Below are 26,713 nucleotides of genomic sequence, written 5' to 3' on the forward strand. Positions count from 1 at the left end.
GACATAAGGAACATTGTGGTATAACTAACTCAATATGTCATTTTTTCGAATTAGTGTCTTCTGCCAGAACAGTGACGATATATAACTTGCACTCCTTTAATCGTCGGCTTTTCAATTAATTATAAATGTAACGCCACTGCCATGCCGGTACGAAATCTCGCGGCGCAAACATTCGGCAACGTAATTTTCCGACAGTGGCAGCCCGAGGACATCTTCAGAGAGACAACCGCCTTCAGAGAAATGCAAACGACGAAAGACACCATTCCCGGCACTCCTGCCGTGTGTTATTGTACTTGTAAAATTGTTTCGTTTGCGCTCACTTGTGAGGGGAAGAGGTTTTATTCGCGGGAAATTTCTCGAGGCCGTCATTACACGGGAAATCTCATCCGAGACGTGTTTTATCTCTCACACAAACGTTTTGAGTTTTCTAAAGTTCACTTATGTTTTATGTGATAACAGATGATGAGTTCACACGTTATTTTAACGTATTCTCACGAAGTAAACGTCTTTAATAAAAAAAATGAGTATGATTGCTAGCAGTATAATATTATATTTAAGGCTATACCTCAGCTGAGGCATGGTATAAAAAGATCGTGACTAGGCGATGCGCGGATTGTGCAAATGACGCGAGCCTAACGAAATATAATTTGTCATAAACACCCAACATGCGTCCATTTAATGTTATGTTTATTGTTATATTACTAATATTAATAGTATATTCATTGACATGTTTTCTTATTCAAGTACATGCGGAACGTTTTTTAGTCATCTTTACACGATTTAAGAATATATTCCTCCGACGCCATCACAAAACAAATTGACGTGCTCACAAGTCGACTATTACTCTCCGAATGGCACGCGGTCGAAATTACGTCCCACATAGTGTTGAAAATTATTTGACGTTTCACTTATGTACGCTCTTAATAATAGGTTTATATTTTAAAAATCGAGATAAAATAAATCGCCGAATCAATCCCGCAAACAGGTACTATATTTAAGCACCCAAAAACTTATGAAGAGTAACTGTAGAGAGTAAGTTATATGGGGTACCTATGATGCTAAAGCACATATCCCCTTCGTATCAACCATTGGCAGTAAATATATTATGTCATCAACGGAAATTGAGTCCAACGTCTTCAGATTAGAATACAGTATTCCTAATATGAAGGCTGTCAGGGTAGGCTATCTGAGAGTGCGACACTTCACGACCTTCAGACCCAGTTTTGAACGGGTTACGTCGTCGTGACGGCCTTCCTCAATCTGCAGAGATTCCACACAGTGGAGATCGTGGTAAAAGACACATAATATGGCGCTGGATGGAATACAACGACGCGATCATGCCCTATGCTCTAAAGCTGGAGCGTGAAAGGGTGAAGTAAGTAATAATATTTGATAATGATATTTTGTAATAGGATTGTTACAAATATTATTGTACGTTGTCTCGAACACTCAAACACCGCCAGTACATATTATATTATGTGTAATATTATCTAACATAAGATTACACCGTGCTATAGGTACGTCATGTTAGCACCCATTACGTCTTCAGAGCTTTTTTATGTATAAAAGCTCCGCGTGGTAGAATCGTTTCATTTATGGAGTTTAGTCGACTCTTACCGGAAGTTGTAACGGATGTGCAGAACTTACTACATAGTTCCGACCATGGGATGGAAGTTTACTACATTTTTTAGATTGTTGACATAAATAATAATAATACAAATATAGGACGCTGTAATTTGTTATTGACTTATTTCCTCTGCTTCTTAAATATAAATACGTTTATTAATTTTTGTTAAATAAATCCAATATTACACCAAGAATAATAAGAGTACTTAGGTGGGAAAGACACGTATGCATACTAAACACTCATGTGGAAAGGCTAGCTACATGACGTGTGGGATTGGTTGGAGACTATGGTGAATGGAGGAGAAAATTTGAGGACGCCTAGCCTCGATTTGATAATAATAAAACAGAGAAGGTAATATTCAATTTTGTCTGTAAATATTTCCGTACGAGATAAAGCTACTCATATAATAGTTCTACTAAGTCATACATCACGCTCTGAGTAGTTGTGTGGCACAAGTTAATTCGCATAGGTATGCCTCAGCACTCAGGCTCCGTTAGTAGGTGGGTAACACAATTAAAACAAGCGTAAGTGATATTAAATTGTTATTGAATTCAATGCTAAAAGCACCCGGGGGGATTGAGTGTTGTTGTGCAACCCACGGATTCTCAAACTGACAAATTTTTTTAACATACTTTGGATAATATTATTTATTTAACAAAAATGGCTATTATTAAAGACGCTGGCGTAAAGATTTTATACTAGATGGTGCATGAATATATTATTATGCAATTTAAACTGAAAACAGTACCTAGGGGAGACCGGGGACAATAGAAACAAGGGACGATAGAAACAGCGGGTATAGCAGCCGATTCACATGTCCGAATCACGTGAGAGTTTGCCAAACTAAGTGTCATTGGGAGCTTCTGCCGCTCAGCAGTCGTCCGTCGAGCGTAGTCCAGAGCGGACCTGTATACCTCGCAAAAACGTTATTCCCACCATTAAAGTAATATTTTGCGTTTATCGAAAAAGTGTGACTAAAGATACAAAAACGTTAGTTAGATGATTTCAATTATATTAACATATTTATTTATCTATTAACTTTGGGTGGAATAGCTTACATTATTGCAATTAATCGTTGTTTAGAAAATAATTAATGGTGGGGATGTTAGAAACATATTTCGACTGTTAGTCCAGTGCATCGATTGTAATGTTTGGTCACACGAGTCATGCACTCAACAAAAATTTAACTATACATGTCACAATAAAGCAATCAATTTTTACTACTACTTATATTTTACTATTACTTTTTAGTCTCGTTACTATTACTTACCAACTACCTACTTACTTTAATATTACTTGTTGTGTTGTTACAATATTTAAAAAAAAATTCATGTCACTTTAATTTACAATAAAATTTAATTAAATAAATCTGTTTTCTTATTATTAGCATTAAAGACGTCATAGAATCTAAGTACTGTTTCAATTGTTCCCAGTATGTGTTTCAATTGTCCCAGACAAGGGGATCTCTTTGATGCATGGTTGTAGACCATATATCAAAATAAACACAGAAACTAGAATAGATATGACATCAATATATTACTTAAAATTATTGAAGTTTGAAATATGTAAGGAGAAAAAATTCTAAAACCCAAAGTGTTTCAATTGTACCCGGTCTCCCCTACTCGAAGATTAAGTTGTAGCTAGTTACTATAACCCTCAACTGATAAAATTGCAATAATTTCAACACAATTTTAGAAGGACATTAGTAGCTAATTTGATAACATGTGACACAAACAGGTATTATTAATTAAACAGCTAAACTTGCGTGTGTTACGAATTAATATAATGGTTTTATTAATGACCATTTAGAACACATTTGACTTACACCGGAACCAAAACGTTCCCATTATAAAATATATGTAAGACCACATCAATATGTATAATATATTATGGAATGGCCGTCAAATACGACACCTAACTATAATTAGATTATATGAAACATAAAAATCTGCGTAGGTATGTTATACATAATATTATAATATCATGCACCGCACCAGTGACAGAAAAAAACCAAGTCTCTGGAGCGAAAACAAGTCGAATGCGATACATAGGTATTACGTTGGTAAATTAGTTTCGATGGGTGAGCACCCGAAACCGGGCACTGGGCAGGTGGTTTGGCACTACACTTGGGGAAACCGCCCGCTAATGTAAGTGCCAATAACCGTTGGCACTCGGGCGCGGCTCTCCCAATGTGTTGTAACGACGCTAAACGAATTAAAGTGCGATAGTTTAGCTCCCCCGGGGCACATCATGGGCACGCTTGTTCGACAACAAGTCTTAGCTCGGTCCGTAGAGAAGATAACACACAGAGTGGGTACGCGTCGTCTTTCAATACAAGAATATAATTACAGTTTTAAAAATATGATCGCTGACAACTTCTTGGATCATTTCTGTACTGATAGACATCATCAAAGTAAAAAAATCTGAAGCAATTTAGGATTATATTAACTATTCCTCATCATCATTACTTCGTATTTAATATTGGTATAATAGAAATCAAAATAACAATGCGCGCGTATACGTAATCGCGATTTTGGATGGATTAACTTTCGCACGCAAATCGCCTGAATTTGTTTTCAAAATTGGTAGTCATAACATGGGTGATTGGTAGATAGATTTCTTTGACATTAAAGTCCGACACTACCTATTTTACATCAATGGACGCTACTTAAAACGAGATTGCATAGCGCTGTACATAGTGAAAAGAACGGAAGCAGGGGCTACGGTTATAAAATTGTACGTGCAAAATCAAGATTTGTGAATCCACATATTGTTGCTGTAGTGGAAAAACAAAAAAAATTAACTGCGCAGATTGCGATTAGGTACTTCTACTGCACATGAAATTACATAGAGTATTTTTTGATTTAGGTACCATTATTATACCATACTCGTTTACACGTGCATGGATTTACTGCTGAGAGTAAGTATTATCGCGGCCATTATAAGAAAATGTATGTGTAAACATGTATTATACTGGAGTTGCAAGATTACATTCATGAAAAAAGTTCAAAAGCTTCTGAAATTTTATGCAACAGTTTTTGATCTACGCCTACGCCGTAGAACGATAGTGGCGAACCATCCGGCAAAAAAACGAACTACGAACGAATTATGAGGTTAACCGATTTTCACTACCTGTAAAATTGTACCATAAAAAGATCGCATAACATCGCGTCTCGCTCAATCTTGAAGATTGGAGAGACAGTCAGGAGTTTTATGTGTCAACAGTTATTGTCATGATAGTTTAAGTTTAAATGCACACTATTGCTGCCAGTAAATCCATGCACGTGTACAGGCGCTATTATTTCCGACTGTTGAATGATGACTATTGCATCGTTTTCACTCGCTCGGCGTAGCTCTAACTACGTTATATTTTCCATCAAAACCATCGAGCTACACGCCTATGTGGTGTGGTATGTTTATAATAAAGACGCCCGAAAAAATAATATAATAAGTAGGTACCTAGTGTATATCCGTCAATATCTGTTAGCTCATATATCAATAATAAAACAGCAGAAGTTATAACGTAATTTTTCTTCCCGTTATAATATAATATAACAAAGGATAATTTAATCCTTATATATTGGATAAACTGTGTACTATTTCTGTGACCAGATAAAATAATGTGAATGTACTATTCCAGTCTAAGCTAACGAAACAGTCTTGATTACGCAGATAATTATTATTGTACAGTGGCTTAACTTGCTGGATATAATAATATATATATTATCAATGTCACGGAACATGTAGATAATTGAAACTTGAACGGAAGTGCTTTCGATAATGTTGTTAGCTACAATGTCATGATTCCACAATGCAAACTTCAATATTGAAATAATTAAACTAATATCCGCTACAGCTGCTGTAGCCATTAATAAAATTATACGCTTTAATAATAAAAATAATTGAATAAAATAGATCTGAATTATTTTACTTGATGAGAAAATTTTATATTAAATATTATTTGACGAGTTAATACCACGTGTCAACATAATGACTCAGCTTTCAAATATACAAGTAGGTAACGAAGTGGATTGTTCGCCACCACGTGAAGTTCTACTATGCGAACGAATACCACTTCAATTAAGTAATTCTATTACATTAAAATATCAAGTAGATTTTTGGACGAATATACGAAAAATAATTCGTGAGACATTTTTAAAATGACTCTGATGTACTCGTAGATACCTACATACGAAAGCAGCAGGGGGAAAAAATTTATACCGAAAAATAGTTGATATTCATTGTAAGTGTCGTCAACAATTTCAATAAGAACAAAGGCTAAGGAAAATACAAGGGGGAAAACAAAGAAGGTTCTGTTAACCATCGCCATATTTGCCATGGCTCGTGTAGCTTAAAAAGATGACGGTCAGCTACATAATAGGTAAGGGTGAACTCTAAGAATAAAAAGAAAAATTACTCTGCGAATTCCTCCCTGAACATCTCACCTTAATCCTCATAAAGAGGCTTTCGTTCGGGGGTGAGAATAAATAGAAGGTCTCGCACAATTCCAATTTGGAGCAGGGGAAAGGGTTGCGTTCCCATGGCGACCGGTGTACTTGTTTATGGGCCTCGATTATCTATTTTCTTAACACGATCGGACCTGCATAGCATGCTATAGAATGTGATAATAACATTATATTACTATTGGTCGGATTATAAGAAATATTATTTGTGGAAATAATATCATGCGATGATACCTACACAACAATTTCTATTTATAATCAGACATGTTCAATATAGAAAAAATCTATAGTTTTGTCAGGAGATTTCCCCAGCCAGTCAACAACAAACTACATATAAATTCTGATTCTCGAGATCACGAGCAATATTTCTCCCAATCTCATGTGGTACATTTTATTTATCTCCGATATGAGCTATAAGAGAACTGGATTTATTGCTCGCCGTATATTCCCAGTTATAATTTAGATATTAATTAAAATATAGTAATATTTAATACTAAACTATATATTTTAAATATAGGAATGAAAAATCCAATATTTTAAGTTGTATTAAGTTAAATAAATATATTATAAGTATTAAATAAGACAGTTGATACAAAGCCAACAAAATCAGAGTAGGCTGGGCCAAAGTTCCAGTTTTGGAAACCATCAATTTGAGGTTGTCAACCGGTTCATATACCTGGGTTCCAATATTACAAAACAGAACGAGGAACTGGAAGGAATAAAAACCCGAATAACCGCTGCAAATAAATCGCACTTCTCATTGCTGCCCATATTCAAATCCAGAAATGTCCACAGAAAAACTAAGACCCGGCTCTATAAAACCGTCATACGCACAGTCATTGCATACGGGTGCGAGTCATGGACGCTAAATATGAAAGCAGCTGAAATGGTAAGACTGCTTTGAGAGAAAGATCCTGAGGCGGATATACGGACCCATGAATGATGGTGGGAGTGGAGAATTAGGTACAACACAGAACTATAAAGCTTATACCAAGATTCAAAACTCTCCACCTTCATAAAACTCCAGAGGGTCAACTGAGCAGGCCATGTCCAGCGCATGCCTGAGTCACGGATACCGAAGAAGATCCTCGAAGGAAACCCAGGGGGGAAAAGGCCAGTGGGAAAGCCACGCACACGATGGGGTAATAACTTTACAAAAGATGCCAACCAGCTGCTAAAAATCAGGAACTGGAAAAGACGTGCGGAGGACCGTACCAGCTGGAGGACGGCGGTGGAGGAGGTCAGGGCTCGACTTCGCCATCGAAGAAGAAGAATTAAATAAGACATTAAAATTAATTTAATAGATACAAAATTCCCAAAATTGATGGATGATAAAGTGAATTACGCGAAGGAAACTCGTGTTGCATTTGATAATTTTGGTGAGTGAGTGATGAATACCAAGTGATTAAATATTTTTTTACTTAACGAGACGATATTATTAAAAAATCGATTAGCTACTTCATTCTAGACATTTTTCAAGATAGCATAAAATGCACCTAACCCATAAAAGACAGATTAAACAGTTAAATAGGACCATTATGAAAGATAAATAGCGCTAATTAAGAAGAAGAGATTTAATTAAACTGAAAATTCTGTTGAAAATAATAGAACAATGAAAATTACGGATACATAATATTATGCAGATAGATGAATACCTTAAATTAAATATAATAATATTGACGAAACAATTACTATGTACAATTTTGTATCTATAATGTATAATTTAAACGAAAATTTAATTTATTGAACCATTGTATGTTGGAAGTAGATACTGAAAAATTATGTAGCGTAGATATTATGTTAATAAAGATATTTCCACCGAACCATAATATGAAAAGGTATTTGTAAAATGTTCGGAATTTAAAATCAAAATAAATTCGTATTCATAGATGTCGTAAATAAACAGATGCAGTATGTCTATACAGATAATATTACAAACAGTTTGTCCCGGAATTTAAGCCAATTCCAAGAAACGATAATGCTAAACTCAGGTACCTAATATTTTATTTATTACTAAATGTACGCACTATCCTACAATCGTTGTAGTTGTATGCTATAAATTACAGCGTCTTCAATCGATATAATATTCCTGACTTCTCTGCAGCTTAATTATATACAAAGAATCATGTATAATCAGTTTAAGTATAAACGTGTCAGCGAGAGTAGCCGTAAAAGTAAACTTTATCCATTAATTTCATTTAAAAAAGAGCGCAGTTTAGTTAAAAAATAAAAATAAAACTGGTGTTTTACTTTGGCAAACTTTTAAATTAAAATTTTCATTAAAGCTCATTATAAACTATTACATTCCAGATAAAGCGAAACGCTGAATCATCCACTTTTTTTATAATTAACGAAAAGTAACGACGTAACTTCTAACGGAGGCTTAAGCGGGAAGGCTTTCACGCTTCATTGGCCATATCGTAACGGTTTTTTATCAATTAAGACACTGTGAGAGAAATAATATTGATAAGGTTCTTCTTCAATTTTGTACTATCATTTACGGTACACTTAACACCGACAGATAATATAATGAACTATTTTCGAAACGGAACTTACCAAGAATAGATATTTAATCTCGTTATTTGTGCCCGAAATAGGCAAGTATTTACCGAGTTGATAATATAATATCTTTTATATGGATCATCGATATAAACAAATCCCCACCTAAACACATAATTCAATATAATAAATAATACTTACTTCAAAACATTAAAAAAAAAACGAGTGGGATTCGTACACACTTAAATTTATTGTACAATTTTTCTAATATACTTTTCTAAACGTTTTTTTTTATTACGAGAATGTATTTTCTATAATTAATATAATGTTAGATGCTTAAATCTTGTTTGTATTGATTCTTAATTCGATTAATTAATATTAGTTTAATAAATTTAATTGACAATAGAATCAGATTCACCCCTGAATGTTTCTTATCGGTTATCAGAACGATGTCACGATAGCAAAGACGGTTGGAGATCTTTCAGAGTTAAGCGTCTTTCGCGCACCCTGCCTCTTCCCTTGACCTTTGGCCGTTGGTCCCAATGGAAAGAAAGCCGCATTATGTATAATAATTCATCATGAACATCGGCCGGGGGCTATGCAGTGCTGAATGAAGGTCTCTCATAGCTTCTTCCACTCTCCACGGCACCTGATTCTTCGGTGTCGCGTACTTCATACGAAGATAAAGAGATTACTCATACAGTGGGGTTTGAGGGCGGCACTGTGGTTGTTTGGTGCCCTTGGATGTCACCGTGTAACTGGATTTGTACAGTGGTTGTCCACTTGCCGAGCGATACGTCGGGTCTATTGCCATTTCATCAAGTTGGACGACCTTATCACATGGCGCATTCTTGTATTGAAATTTCAATTAGTTTATTTTGTCATTTGCAAGTTTTTGCATTCTGTCATGGAGGTCTTTTGAGCTTTTTAAAGATATAAATATAACATCTGCAAAGCGCAGATGAATGAGGAATTTGCCATTATCACAGGTACATAGATTCCCCTGTTATACCTACTTTCGTTAACGCTTGAAGAGATATTTTAAAATAGCGTTGAATATTTGGGTGTGATTTTGTTGCCTTGTTGGACACCTTTGCATTAAAATTATTATGATATAATGTATAATATTTTTTTAAATTGGAAAATGCAATTTATGTCAAGACATGCAATATATGAAAGAACTACAAAGATAGCTACCGCCATCACAGGATACTGCAGTTTGCGTGCGTCGACGCACTTGATTCCAAATACATACGATCGGAATCGCTACATGAATAAAAAAAATCTAATCGGATGGATATGGAACCGAGTAAGGACGGCATTGACGCACGCAAACTTTAGCGACGTGTTCCTCAGGTGTAAATCCATGCGTAACTAACACATCCAACGTAACCTCTTTCAATCAATGCGATTTATTATGCTCCGTTTGTCACACGTCGTACTCGAATGCAATATTTAGGATGGTTGCAATACCTGGAACGTGATTCACCAAGTGGAGAGATACTTTACAGCGGAGGCTGATTTTTACAACAATAGATCTTTGCAGGAAACAAATCTATCGAATGGTCAACGTGAGGTGGGAATGCCTTCCGCCCACTTCATCGATGTCGGTTAAGACAGGACCGGCGCATGAAATATTTTAATCGATATTTTTATAATGATATTCCTATAAGTGACCTTCCACTTTGCTTAAGTGTTCAACCAGTGTGTGCTTCCCGTGAACACATATGCGTCTGAAACATGGACCCTAAGTAAAAGAGAGTTCCAGAAACTTAGAGTAGCACAACGTGGTATGGAGAGGTGCATGCTGGGCATAACGCGAAAGGACAAAAATAGGAATGAGTGGATAAGGAAGCAGCCAAGGGTTTGCGTTGTAATAGAGTTTATTAAAAGCCTTAAATGGAGATGGGCTGGACACATAGCTCGAAGAAGAGACAATCGTTGGACAAATCTAGTCATCCAGTGGTATCCAATAAGTACAAAACGTCCGCAAGATGGACCTAGAGGCCACTGGATCGATGAAATGATAAAGTTCTGCGGAAATACGTGGCAACGCAATTCACAGGACCGAGAGAAGTGGAAGCAGCTTGAAGAGGCCTTCATCCAGCAGTGGATAGATTCAGGCTGATGATGATGATGATAAGTATAAAATGCCAACGCAGGTAGTGTCGTTTCCCGTCAAGTCGAGAGCGAGAAGATGCATTCCTCTTCTCGCTCAGTATGCTGGTTGCTGGTCATCGTCTGTCATTTTGGGACTTGGGAGTGAACAAATAACACCTCGGAATTGTCGAAAACGGCGATTTATTATTTAGTTATACTACTTTTGGTTACATTTTATAACATTTTAATATTTTTTGCGGAGGATGAAATGTATGTTTACAATGTCGATACATAGAAGCGTCTACCCGCCAAAACCATATCTTCGCTTTCGACCGCTTTCAGTGCTTTCGGATATCGCTGTAAGCGCAAAAGCACTTCAAGCGATCTCTCACCACGAAAACGGTGTACAATTGCAGTAGAATTTAATATGATGCACTTAGTTAGTTTTTACACGTACTAATAATAATTATAACTGTTTAACATTAATTTAACTATTTAGATCGATGAACGTCTAATAAGTACGAGTATCGATACGTAATTTGATGTACCGATATTTTCCTACATTCCCCGGCATAAAATATTATATATTGTAGGTAATAAATTATAATATAAACTAATTCTTGAAACACGCAGATTAATAGTTTTAGCTTTTAAGATATCATTACATTTTTGTATGAATAGCCAACTTAATGCTTTGCATAATATTATGTAGTCGGCCGCAAGTAGTGATTTGTACTGACACGGTTTTATGGATTAACCGAATTACCTACTGTATTTTTAAAACCTAGCGTTATTATGTCAGGATAGTAAATGGATAAATCAAAGGGGCGCAGCGTATCCTGTAACACGACCCTGTAATTTGGCGGGAAAGGCGATAAGGGGGGTGTGGCGGGCAGTATTTAATTTGGCGAGTGGGAAAACCGCTGACTTCGCGATTCGCCACACCGTGATGATGATAGGGCGGAATCCAAACTATAATTCAAAGATTTTTTCGCTTTTCTTTCGTACTGAAAGCGTGTGGGAGTATTTTTTAGAGATATGGTGTAGGTATTACGAAAACAAAAAAAGAGTCGATATACCTATCTACGAAAGAAATTAAATATAGCCATAGTTCTATATTTATTTTCAATATTTACAATTTTATATAAATAAGCGACTGGGCCGAATACCAGTAGCGAAGGGTGAAGGTAGGCTGTTCAGATCCGTCATAAATAGTGTATATTAAATTTTGTTAGTCATACGTGTGTATTTGTTTTATACAAATGGTATTGGTTCATTTTTTTAAATCAATTAAACCCTTCCTAAACCAAACCATACAATACTTTTGGTATATTTAGGGCGATACGACAAAATTGTGCACACTTTTTCATTCATACTTATTTGTTTTCGTTGGATTAAGAATATATTATATATCACATATCGTTGGTTCATTTTTTAAATTCATTAAGCCCTGCCTAAACCAAACTATAATAGATACAAAATATTATTCAATCTATAAAATATTAAAAGTTATGTATGATTTAATTGCAAAATTTTAGATATTTTATGGATAGACTAGTATTTTTTGACTATTTATCTATTATGGGTTGGATTCATAGGGTTTAATTTAATTTTAAAAATTAAACAACACCATCTGTAAATTATAGTCATTTCAATGAAAAAAAATACGTGAGACTGATAAAGAATGGTGCACTATTTACGACTGCAGCCTACCTCCACCCTTCGCGACTGCCGAATACATATAATACAAAATCGTAAAATCAACATCATCGAAATAGTATGTATTCTGGCATTACACAGCTTTCGGCCAATGCACTGAAGTACAAAGTAGGTGTATAATAATTATCAAAAGTACACATGGAATGAAATAGATTAAAAAAATATCTACATATTTACTGAATAGGTACAACAAAAACAGAGAACATAAGTTCTGCTGAATATAAAAATAATAATATATTTAATACGTCCACGAAAATCATATATTTAACTTAAGAAAAATATATAAACATGTATGGTAGGTACCATCAAATAGTTTTTATTTTATAAGTGGCCAACCCCTCTCACCCTACAGAGACCGTTGAAAAGTGATATGCGCCCTCTAGTTAAGGAGGCGTATGCCATGGCGATAAAGCGTGGGAAGTTGCGCGACCTTGTGCATGGCCTATGCTTCGATGCTTGAACGTGATATAGGATGATGGCGGACGAAGGAGTAAGAGCATAGCTACACAAAAAGGTACCGCCGACATGAATGCATTGGTCATAGGTTTGATTGGTTATAATAAACGTAGGGTACCTCTATCAGTCCTAATACTATATTGCGGGCAATGTGACAATTTGTCGTAAGTATTTTTTATTGTAACTCATCAGTCATCAGGGTACTGTTCGGTTATGCATCAGAATCAATGTCACACATCAATTTATTAGTTCAATACATTGACCAGGTATTCTACAATCTACAAGTGGTAGAAATTAAAAAAAATGTCATTACTGCGGAAAAAAATCACACATTTTAAATGTACCTATAGTTAAAAGGCAAATTGGTAAAAAAATAAGTTTAAAGTACAACAATAATATTATAAACTCAATGCAATAAAATTAATAATAAATTTTAGTTTCATATAAAGTATTTGTAAAAATAAATATAAATAAATAAATATAAAATGATTAAATTAGTTTTTGGCTATCCTGTAATATTGGTAATTTTATGAAGTAAACTAACACACTTGAGCTTTTGTAGTTTACTTAGGTACATAATAATATCTCTGTCACCGTAAAAGTTACAATGCATATAAATAGTTACATCGTATTACGTTTGTATTTTTAACACTAAAAGTTAACGAGGTCAGTGTTGCTAACAATTATAATAAGTATAATATCTTGATTCCGCAAAAAAGGTAAAATTCTATAATTTTACGACAAATGCGCGAAACTGCTATAATTTTAAAGACAACACATGTTCTTGCAGTACAGTTTTATCTGAAATACTATTTTTAGACTTATTATTTCAAATTAATGTACCTACCTACTATGATAATGTATATCACAGAAACGCAATTCTATAGTCAACCATTGTATGTACCTATTTATATCTCCTAAATTTTCACTGTGATATCGAAGTTTTACCCCAAAATAAACGAATGCTATTTCAATGAAAAAGGGAAAAAAGGCCAAAGAAATATTATAGTATTACATTATACCTTCATAAGATTATATAATGTATACAACGAGGCTTCATTTATCGATATACCATAAATCCTAATTTATTATCCTTGAGTGAACCTTCCTACGTACTTATCACTAGTGATGTGATCTCAGAATATTATCTGAGAACGAGAATACTCTGACAATATTCTCGGGTGTTTATATTCAATTTTTATATTACTTTGTAGCTTTTCATAGTGCTTGCTTCAAATGAGAATAAGCATTATCCTACGCTAGGAAATATTCTAAGAATGCTAAGTAATCCACATTTCTTAGATCCACTCACGATAGTGTGTGAAACTGAAAACGATTTCTCAATATGTATTTGACCCAGTGCAAGAACCTGATGAGTTGGTAGTATTGATAACATATTATATTCTTCGTAAAAAGCCAGTTGATATGAAGTTCATTCCGTGTAAGCCCACGTACTCGGATTTGGAGCGAACATAGTCATTATCTTAAAGAAAATATTCCAATTTAATAAATATTACCAGTATTAACCATTTTTTTATGAAACATCGAGGCATTCATTATGATTTGAGTTACCCCATCTCCACCCGCCATGCATATGCAGCCGCGGTTTGTGCACAGCTACTTTCTATGGCCGATATAAACGTGTCAGAATGAAAAGATTTTAGTGCCACATTTCCTTGTCCCGAAGCGATGCTACACGATGAAACGTAATTTCGATTCACCTACATCTACCATGGCTAAAATAGATATTAATCGTACGTTTAACACATCCGGATCTAGCTCTATGCAAAACAGCGGTAAAAAAACATGAGGATCTCATCTCCGTAGGCTTTTAATACCTACCAACAGTTGGTCGTGGGCTTCCACGCAGTCTTTTGGTTATGAATCTTCCAGCGTCCAGCACTTAGTATTAAGAGAAAATAATCAATTAATCACAAATTATTATAGGGGCGCCACTTGGCCTGACTCCTCTCCTGGCATATTACTATATAAGGGACAAATCAGATCAAGAAAAATAATAAACTCATTTGAGGATGGTCCAAAATGGACACAAAGCTATTTATTGGTACTAGTAAAAAAACACGCGGCCATGCCGATGTCACATTACAAAAATTACAAAATTAGGTTCGTAACCAATGCCAAAAGCCCTAACCACACTACCAGAGACACCGGGGGAAGGTTAATACAATTTAAGAGATAGGAGTCTAGTCCTTTAAACATAATTCGATACTATAAATACCGTAGAATCTTGTCGCCATCTTGATTGGCAGGCTCGCCGAGCAGCCTGCTCGAGAAACGTCTTTCCTTGCTCGTGCCTCACTATCAACTGTCCGCTATCTTCAGAGTAAAGCGTACGCCTAGCTGCCAACATAAATGTTCTCCCGTTCGCAGTATCGCCAATCTAGCGACGTCTCAAAAAATCCTCATTGAATGTTGCAAGTGTTTAAACGTCTATGATCCACAAGCCTTGTGGATAATAACGTTACAACGAGACTGACGTAGAAACCATGCACCTTAATGCTTAAAGAAAGAGTTTTTTAGGAAATAAAAAGAATCTTGACTTGCTCTGCCGTCATTTATCTTTAATGACATGAAGTGTCCTCTGTACCCGTGCACTGAAACTCTGCCGAAACAAGAGTCAGGAGTTGAAATTGATGAATATAAGGAGGGATCGGAATTATTACGACCTCCATGTCCATATGACGCAATTAATTAGTGTGAATTAGTGCTCCTATTTAATAATGAATTATTAGCATTCGCAAAATGTAGCTACTAAATGGATAAGAGCACTCACCCAGACAGTAAATAAAGCATTTCACTCGGTTCAACGTGTTTCGATGATTTTTTTTAATAGGTGTTTCTGAGGTTTTTAATATTATTCAGAAAAAAAGATAATCTTTAATTTCAACTTTATTCAAGAATATTATAGAGAATATTCTTCGGTAGATTATTCTCGAGAAATATACAACACTACCTATCAGTCGAGTAAAATGAAGAGGAGTGGAAAATAAAAATACCTACTCGAGAAACGGAAATGAATCGTTACGGTTTTGCGAGCCTCCGTCGTTATTAACTGAGGATAACGGCCGTTATCGAATGGAAAATGTAACGAGAATTATGCGATTAGATCAAGTATAAGATACGATGATATAAGAGAAAATGAAAAGTTGGATATTACGGGATCGTACATGGAGTTACTCGAACATGGATAATCTCGTATTATGATGTGTTCACTCAATTTATATTGGAAATATAAAATTAAGTCTCACAGAGACAAGCCATATGGTAAATTTATTTAGAAAATATCCTATTTTACAGATGATGGGATCACTTATGTGAAGTTAATATACATTAAAATAATATCAATATACCTAACTACATATTTCAAATGGCACGGAAGGCATTTAGTCACCTGAATAGCATCTTCAAAAGTGATCACTGTGTCTAAAACGTGATAGAGCTACCCAGTGGATGGTCGTGAAGTTAATTATAAACCCAAATTGTTTCTCTAAAAATCTAGTTTACTCAAATGTTATATTTTGTATTAATAGTCAGCTATTCGTAAAGTATTGAACTAGCTCATATACTTATAATAATAAGTACCTACGTATCATTTCTTACCAAGGTATGTACAGAGGATAGAGGATAGTCGGCGCACTTAGGTTTTATGGCCCAAATTAATAAAGTGAATCTTGCTTCCAAAACCTCGGTCCATGCCAACTGGCTTTCACATTTCTATCTTAGTAATCTGTTTTGTGATAATAATTATCTGTCGGGGTCGTTCCACTCTGCTGAATGAAAGCTTCTTCTATCTCCCTCCACTCTTGTAGGTTTCTAGGTTGTTCGCTGCAACCGAATTGTACCATCGTATAACTGCATTTTGTCAAGCGGTTTCCCACTCGCCAACCGACATGTTCGCCCTTTGCCGTATTTTGTAATATTATCCATAAAACTTTGATAAATTAAGTAATTGAATTAAAACGAAATATTATAAAAATTTAGGTAAATGAAAAAATAATGAAATATAATTTCAATTTCCCGCTCATTTAGCCACGGAGTCGTATCATGATAGTATGTACGAACATGATAAACCTTATATATTTTTGAAGAGCTCATTTATTTCCCCGCATAAAATAAAATAGTTACTGGTTTATGACAGCTTTTATGATACCACGTTTCCTTCGTTCGATAGCCGATTATTTTTTATGTCACATTATTATTAGGAAAACTATGTGGAAAAAATCCCAAAGTTTTTTCTTTTCTTTTCAATACAATGTGACGTTTTATTATTATATAATATATTTTTTTATTATATTGATGATTATTGAAGTAAAAGAAATTTAATGTTTCACATGAAAGGGTAAAGAAAAATTTAAATACAATTTATCAAAGTAACACAAAGCATATTGACTTCAAAAATGTATATATTTTGAGCTTTGAAAAGCTGCAAAAAATAGACGATGAAAAATCATATCCAAAGAATCGAAAAAGGTCGAATATAGTAATCAGTTCTACTCTGTCAAGAGATGTAAACTCACGGAAATGAGGCTGATTTCACAACCAATATGTTACTATTCTATAAAAATTCTATTATGAAAGATATATCAAAAGAACTCTTCTCAAAACGCCTTTTATGTTATGTACACCTACTCGGAAAACTTTTACGGAAAAACGAACACGGTGAAAGATTACAAGGATGCTTTTTTTATTTATCTAATATAAATAAATATCTAAAAAACAATATGCTATGTCTCATTAGAATAAACGCTTTGTTTAACCTTTATGTTACAATACAAAAACAATATTCTAACATACGATATTATATACATAGCTTAAAACATCAATTATTTATTGTAGTTTGTTTTGTGTGGTGTCCTGGTTTCTGTGACTCAATCAGAGAAGAAGGGTAGAAAATTGAACACACGGTGATAACACTGATACCTAACTCGAGTAGGTAGGTACCAGAAATAGAATTAAAGCAAAATACGCACATAACCTTAGCACATTAAATATAAAACAACAAAATATATATAGAACATACACAATTTAGAAAAAAACCTATGAGAAAACATAATTATTACTAACCAATAGAAAAAAATCTTTTTGAAAAAAGTAAGACACCCTGCCCCGCAGGAATCGAACCTGCATTTTTCGGGTATCGCGCACACGCACATTGACCACAATGCTAAATGAGTCATACTTAATTACGACAAAATTTAACCAACGGCTTTTAATACTCACTGAAGCGCTTCCTGAATTGAGCTAGATTGGCGATCGGATTTTGTATTTTAAATCAAAGTAGGTTTTACTTTAATTACTAACCGACGTCACGGATCACTCCAAGAATTTTTGTTGTAACTTACTTGAACTTGATAATAATTTTTAAATAACAATTTTTTTATTCAACGAATGATTAACAAGATTTAAGATTGTAACATTCTAATTATTGAACTCTAATCAATAATTAGAAAGAAACATTCGTAAATCTTGTAAATTATTCGTTGAATAGAAAAAATAGATAGTTAAAAATATATATATAATAGGTACTTAATTTACATCATTTAATAACAACCAGGGTGTGTAAAAGAGTTACTATAAATAATGACCATTACGCGCACGTAATTTGTCAGTTCAGCTGCGCCACAATAAGAATATTGTTGGACTGATTTTAGATCAATTATTAGGGAGATAATTCACATTTCCAGTACGTTTTGCCGTAATACAGTACTTCTGTAATATTTATTAATATGTAATATTGTATGTAATTCTGTAATATTAAGGGGATGTCCCCCCTTAATATACTCCCTACTTCAATTCTAGTTTGTCAATTTATGGCTACGGCCGTGTGTTGTAGCTTAACCACTGGGGAATGACAAAAGAAATGGCGTATTTCAAAAAAACACTACCTTATTCTTAGGTCAATAATTATTATAAAGCAATCATTATTCATAAGATCTTTATCACACTTGAATGGTCAAAGACATAGCTTATAATAAGTATCTTTAGAATCATCTTCAAATGTGTTAATCTTGCCCATTTTTTGAATAATAAAATGCCTAATTCTTGTCAAATTTGGGATAACAGAGATTATCAATATAATTTTTTATCGTGAATATTTTACAAAAATTATCTCGTAATAAATTATACTAATGGTTTTATAAATGCGTTTAAAAATTAATAAATGTAAAAAATTTTAACACCACTGCACAGTTATGTACCGAAATATGACTATATTCTAAAACATTAGAGCGAGAGGTTTAAAAGAATACTATTTTATGTAACAAAAATACTTTATGCAGTTATCAAATGTTTAAAATAACTATAAAGGATAATAAGGCTTCAAAATTATATAAATAGATTATCTACAACGTTTAAGGAGTGTCCAGGATCATGGTTTGAAAACACAATAAAAACTCAATTTTGACCTGCGACGAGCACGTGGGCCGTTAATATGTAATAATTATTTATTTAACAATATTTCTGCGACCTACCGAACGGGAGACATTGTATTAGGTACGACACTATACGTACATAAGCTAACAATAAGATGTCATGATCTCCCTAATGGTAGCACTCCCAATCTGAAGAGTTTTGAAAACCATCAGCCGCCACTGGCCACTACAATACGTTTATTGAGGAGTATCAAAAATTAAATATCTCATAAATAATTACGTTGTCTCATGTTTGGTAGATAAAAACACAAAAGACGTGGTTTGCATTACACGAAATACTAAGAAGGGACGAGATGTAAGCATAGTGGTCAAATATAATATCGTCCTAATAATTAATCATTTTCATGTTATTTACGGAAATAATATTACAAGGTTACTTAGATCATTTCACTGTGTAGGTAGGTACCTTCAAATTATATATCAAGAAAGATCACTGAAAGAAAAATACAACATAATTAATATATAGGTTTACGTGTAAAAAGAAAACAAAACTATGATAAATACTTAATATAAAATGAGAACGTTGCTCATAGGATAATGGAGAATAATAATAAATAGAATATCTATTACAACATTGTTAATATGGACCAGTATTGTGCTACAGCTCATTGCCATTATACGGCAGTGGTAGTGGAGTAGGATCTTGCAAAGATCTTTGGGATTGTCTACGAATACGGTATCTGGCGATGTTGGTATAATAATTAGGTTAATTAGCCGTATGATGAGCCAGACGTCGTCAGATTTATTAAAATCCAGTCGTGCGATATGTCCGCCATGTGATAGGTACATTTAGGGGTTTAGAAGAAAAACGGAGTGCGAGAAGACCACGACTTCGTTGGTTTGATGGCCTAGGAGTATACTACTGGAGAGCGGGGGGCTGGGAAGAGTAGATGAGTCCTCGGTCCACCAAGGGGCGTAGTGTCAGAGAAGAACAATAAGGATTCTGTGTGATTTTCCCAAATATAAAAGAGTTTTTTGACAAAATGATGAAAAATGAATATTTAAATACATAACTTGAAAACACTTCAGATGTCCCACTAGAAAAAATCTTATTAAAAAAAAAATACGAACCTCGACGGGTTTTGAACCCGTATAACCATTGGTGTCACGCCAATCTGTGCATTAACCAATTATGCTACGAGACTCGCTATCTAATAACGATAATTCAAACTAGTAGGTTATACATGAAATGCTTATCAAATAGCGTTATTATTAACTCTCGGTTTTTGTGTATTAAACCAAGGAATATTAATTACTTTAACTACTAACCGACGTCCGGCTCTCGCCAATATTTTAGTTATAACGTCTACTTGAACTTGCTAACAATTTTTAATAAACTATTTCTTTTATTCAAATGAATAATTCACAAGATTAAGATATATCTGATGTGTTTTCGAGTTATGTACGTTCAATATTCGGAATTTTACATTCTCAAAATCTTGTGAATTATTCATTTGAATAAAATTAATACATAGTTTATTAAGAATATTAAAATGTCAAAATCTTTTGGGATAAGAATGGAACAATTAAAACTTTTTTTAAACATAAATTTCCTGCAGCGCTGCATTTCTTTCACTGACAATACAAAAGTCGTAAATCGTTAAAGGTGTAGATCGTAATTTAGGCTTCTAAACTCCACTAGAGCTGTGCTGCAGTCCATTGTATTGGGAGCTTTCCATACAAATCTTGGCAATAATTACAGTCATTACGCCTTAAGAAAGAGCGCGGTGAAAAGCTCTGAAGGCATTGACTCGGCTGCGATACGGCCCCTGCGAGTAACGTTACACTCAACTCGTGAAATATTCCGCGAAGGTTGTTGCTTTGTGCTTTCGCTACGTGGGGGAGCTTTAGATAACAAGAAACCTTTTTTGAATGAATTTATCTTCGGTACTACTGCAAGAGTGAGGAAATTGAATACGTCTAAACATAAGTTCGCGCGTATGAAGCGGATGAAATTTTCGAATAAGTATCTAATAACAGCGTAAAAAGTGTAAAGTATGTTAAATGTATCGTTTACCCAGCTATATCAGCTACATAATTGCCAACAAATAAAATAGTTATATTATTATCAACGTATAACGTCATATTCGAAATACAAACAAGATAAGACAAAATTGAAATATGTTGCTGAATGCGGAAGAATAGTCTCGTAGACGGTGATATGCACAGACCAGTCTTGAACTTGCCATTCGAGATAGACTCTAATGGGTTTGCCTACAACGGTCATTCTATTTTTTTGTCACATACCCTGCAGGGAAAATAACAACGTAGAAATACTTACTAAAAAAATTTAGTCAGATAAAAAGTATTAGAAGACGAAGAAGAGCTCCCTCAAGATGCTACAACAAGAATTTCACGTGGCTATATTCCGAGAAGGGTGGAAACGAGCCGTGGAGAGAACTGCTTAATGGAAAAACATACATAGACTCGAATAAAATATTTGGCCGATAGATATTATTAATTTACAATAATGTAAATAGTGACTTAACGTAGTTATAATCTTATTCTTCTTCACAATCCTCAATCTCCTATGCTGCCAGCATACAGTCGTTCACCTGGAACAACTACTTAGCGTCCCTCCCTACAGTCTCCCCAGCGAAGTTTCGGTTTCCATGGAGCTTCTCACAAAAACGGTTCATGAGGAGAAATTTTTCTTTCCCTTTCACGATCCAAATTCATTTGACGCTGTGCTGTGCATGGCTTTCGTAGTATTTGAATACAATAATTCTATTATCGGCAAAGAATTATCGATTCATGTCAGCGAAAGCTTTTTTCAGCCGCAGCGGGATAAATATCGATGTTTGCTGAATGTAAATAAATATAAAATGTATCTCAATTATGTAGTTATAAATTGATGTATGTATACCTACGTAGGTAAATACGTATAATAAACTTTAAATCCAGACAGAACTGCCAATATTATTTAGTCATTGGAGTATTACGCTGATAGAGTTTTGCGGTAAATACTGAACACTTAATACTGTTGTAAGTTCGAAAGCTTGCAGCAGCTTTACATTTCGAAGCGGTATTTAGTGCTGTGTACTAAGACTTAAAGTCTGGGCAACTGTTGTTTATGAAAGCTCGCTGCTAGTATGGGTAAGCTTTATGCGGAGGCTCTACGTCATTTGTTTCAATTTGCGACGTCTGATTATAAATTATTGCCGGGATTTGTTCTTATGTATTGGATTCGTTCTCGCACAAGACAAATAATTTCAGTGAAAGAAGTAAAACAGTGAAAGAATTAGGTTATGCATGTATTCTTAGGACCTTTATTACGCTTACAAACTGGAAAATGCATTCTTTTATTATAATGTATGTATACATACTTAATATAATAAGGTTTTGGTATACATATACGGTGACCATATTATTTTCTTGGTTAACATATTCGATAATATTAAGGGCGGACGTGCTCAGCGTGGGTCAAAATGGAGCTTTTTTTTCTATTTTCAAATCATGATCCTGGACATACCTTAAACGTTGTAGATAATCTAGTGTTTGAACATGTACCGTTTAAAAAAAAGATTTTTTTTTCGGTTAGGTACATGTTCAAACACGCGCGTTAACATGATCTTACTCCCTACGTCAATTTTAGTTTGTCAATTTATGGCTACGGCCGTATGTTGTAGCTTAACCACTGGGGGATGACAAAAGAAATGGCGTATTTCAAAAAAACACTACCTTATTCTTAGGTCAATAATTATTATAAAGCAATTATTATTCGTAGGATGGTTATCACACTTGAATGGTCAAAGACATAGCTTATAAATAGTATCATTAGAATTATCTTCAAATGTGTTAATCTTGCCGATTTTTTGAATAATAAAATGCCTAATTCTTGTCAAATTTGGGATCACAGAGATTATCAATATAATTTTTTATCGTAAATATTTTACTAAAATTATCTCGTCATAAATTATACTAATGGTTTTATAAATGCGTTTAGAAATTAATAAATGTAAAAAATCTTAACACCACTGCACAGTTATGTACTGAAATATGACTATATTCTAAAACATTAGAGCGAGAGGTTTAAAAGAATATTATTTTATGTAATAAAAATACTTTATGCAGTCATCAAATGTTTAAAATAAATATAAAGGATAATAAGGCTTCAAATTATATAAATAGATTATCTACAATTTTTATAATGAGTAATGACATTTAAATCGTTTTAGTTTTTTCGGGCTGCACACAATCATAATCTGGCAGGATAAATGAAAACAATAGGAATGTAGTATTAATGTAATTGAAATAAATGTACATGAAAACTAGTACCTACATACTAAGAATCTATATTTTATATTCTGTTTAGTAAATTATTTACTATAAGATTTAGGTAGGCATATAATAAACAGTCTTGTAGGAGTATAACAACAAATAAAGCAAATAAAAATAGGTATATATTATTTACATCGTATAGTATTGCTATAAATTAAACACATTGACTGCTGACTAGATAATTACTTTTTAATTACAACATTTAAATATCATGCTAATGATATCGAATGGCCACCGAATCGTTACGCGCTAGATGCGTCTTTAGGCGTCCAATGTATATAAGATACAGGTACAGAACTAACTCTTCGGTACTTAATTAACATACCTACTTTAATGATAGTCGCAACCGGTTTCATATTATAATAAAAATACAGAATGAATTGACAGTTAAAACCAATACTTATACTATATATTAAATACGCAACGTATATTTTAATATGTCATTCCAGTTTATGTAATGGCCTTTGGTTATTGTAGTGGGGAATACAATAAAATATGGCGTTCACGGAAAATTGCAGTACGTGGAAAGTGAAATGAAAACAATAGAAAACTGCGCCAGAAGAGGCGTGTGGAAAATTAGTATGGCAGAACTGTTCAGACCACCTGTGTCTCGATTTCATAATCACTGGCGCGCTTTTCCAACGGGAAAACTTTTATCGTTATATTAACAAATAAAAACCGTAACAACTATAATATATTTGCTGAACGTCGTGTAAATTAGATTACACTATTCGTATGTGGAAAATGGATATACTTATCTACATGTTAATAAAGTATCAGATAATATTGAAACAATAGCCGTTTGAAACTGTCATAGATGGCATTATATTTGTCAACGTTTATTTGTATTGATAAAATCAAATCAATTCTGTCTTCTAGAATTATGACGTTGGGAGTGGCTTGTCTTTATTTAATATGTGAATAATATTCTTGGTGATATACATGTCATAAGTCACTCATAAATTATTCGTTAACTGTTGTATTGGATACCATTTATCAGACAAAACGTGTCAATCAGTTATTTAAAATGTCAAATGGAAACAATACGATATTATATACGACAGTTGAGGTAGGTAAATATGTCAATGATAATATGATTTTAGTATTGACGGATGACAAACTACATGAAAAATCGAAGAAATTTCAAAAGCAAATTGACAATATAGAATTGAGTGATGAATTTGAGTGTCGTCTGTTTGTATGACAAGTGACTGGCTATTTACTTATTCGTAATTAATCTGGCTCCCAATAATAACCAAAAGCTGTTTAAATCAAGCGTACACGTTTCATAAACATATTGCTAATCAAATCAACTTTGATAATACTGTCCGGCGGGCGGTGTCATAGATTTTCATACAACGAAAGCATAAAACATTAGTGAAAGCAAGCGAATGAAAATACTTGATATGAGGCGTCTAATTTTACAAAATTCGATATTTGCAGGAAACAACGTTTTTATGTTTCAAGCTTCAATTATTTGTTTTAACGTGAGATTATTTTTTCCGTTTTATTCTATGTCGAAATTAGAACCAAATGGCAATTTGTTTCAGTCGATAAACTCTTAAATGTAAAAAATATAGGCAAAATAAAATTGGACGTAGCGCTACTTGAACCTCACTTTTTAATTTATTCCGCATAAGGTACATATTTCCGTGGCACTGTCATGAGTTTACCGGATGCTACAGCATGGGAGACGCCATTTCCAATATTGAACCTTCCCTTATTGGCTGACGACTTAAACACGCGCGAAATCAACCAAGCCTTAAATAATATGAAACACGGACTTGGCGCTTTTTGTCATAAATCGAGACTTAAAATATTTTTTTTCGTAGGGTTTTGTCGCGTTTTGGAATTTATAGATCAATACATATTGTGTAAAATTATACGAAGAATACGTGGGTATTTTTTTCTCGAATGACCAAATGTGGACTTATCGCTTTTTGGAATTAGACGCCTCATATATTATATATTATTATACATATTATAAGTAAAATTTTATAGAGCGCTAATTTAAAAATCGATAAGTAGGTACGTGGATAATAGATTAATCTGCACCATCTGTGGAGTTTTGATATTATGATTACAATGATGATTCAATATTAATAAATAATTATTAAATGTTTGTTCATCACCTTGTGTACTTTACTTTCTAATATGTACCCCGTTTCCAGGCGTTTCATGTTTTCCCCATTGATAATTGCCTCTGCAACTGCAATTACATATCCCCAAATGGGTAAAAAAAGATAATATAAATAATTTTATAATTGTTTAATAAATTCAGAAATGGTTGCCGAAATTTTATATTAGAAAAGTGTCTATATTTATAATATGAAAATTTCTAAGTAGCACTTACGTAATTATTTATATTGAAAATTCTCTATTATTTGAAAAGGAGAGATTTCTGGAATGTATAAAGCGACATGGCTTCTTTGATTGTAGAAAATTTTAAATTGCCTTTTATATAGGGATTATTCGGTATCAACCTGTTTAAGGCCTTAATCGCTTTTATTATGGGGAAAAAACTTCATATTCTAAAGAAAATTACACTCAAAAGTTCGGCTGAACATTACGTTCTGCCTCCCCATTCACAATAAAACGAGATTAAGTAATTAGGGAAGCAGAAATTCTTGCCGTAAAAGGTAATTGTTGGCGTAAAACTAAACGGGAAAGTATAATAATGTAATATAACACATGGCAATTGCGTTTTCAAATGGTATCTTCATGCAAAGTGTTAATTTTATGCAAACCGTAAAAAGTAACACAATTCAAATGTAAAATGGTTCGTATTTTATGAAGAGGTAAGTAGGTATTATATTTTCTGAGTGGCACATAATTTCCCCCAGCAGCACAGTATACCAAGCTAGTGATCAAAAGGTCACAAGGAGGTACTTGTTTTCTTGTTGTTCCCCATTAAAAAAATGGTAAGTACCTAATTGCAAGTTGCAGCAAAACTCGACATGGTAAATTTAATCGTTGCGAAAGCCTATTTTTGACAATACTGAGTTGAGTAGTATGGTGTATTTCGAATTACTTAGAAGATTGCTTATGACGTACACCTTCGTGTATATTTTTATATTTTTTGACCACGTCCGATCCTATTAAGACCATATAGGTTT

General features: G+C 33.8%; 1 protein-coding gene across 1 annotated transcript in view; it reads right to left on the bottom strand.

The window, feature by feature from the left end:
* Tl (toll like receptor) overlaps positions 1-26,713 on the bottom strand; it is a 407,432-nt gene that overhangs the window by 38,610 nt on the left and 342,109 nt on the right. The gene's annotated exons all lie outside the window — the stretch shown is intronic.

The sequence above is a fragment of the Rhyacophila brunnea genome, unplaced genomic scaffold (genome assembly GCF_057557595.1).
Source record: "Rhyacophila brunnea isolate RB1 unplaced genomic scaffold, BYU_Rbru_1.0 scaffold_18, whole genome shotgun sequence".
In the NCBI taxonomy this organism is placed as follows: domain Eukaryota; kingdom Metazoa; phylum Arthropoda; class Insecta; order Trichoptera; family Rhyacophilidae; genus Rhyacophila; species Rhyacophila brunnea.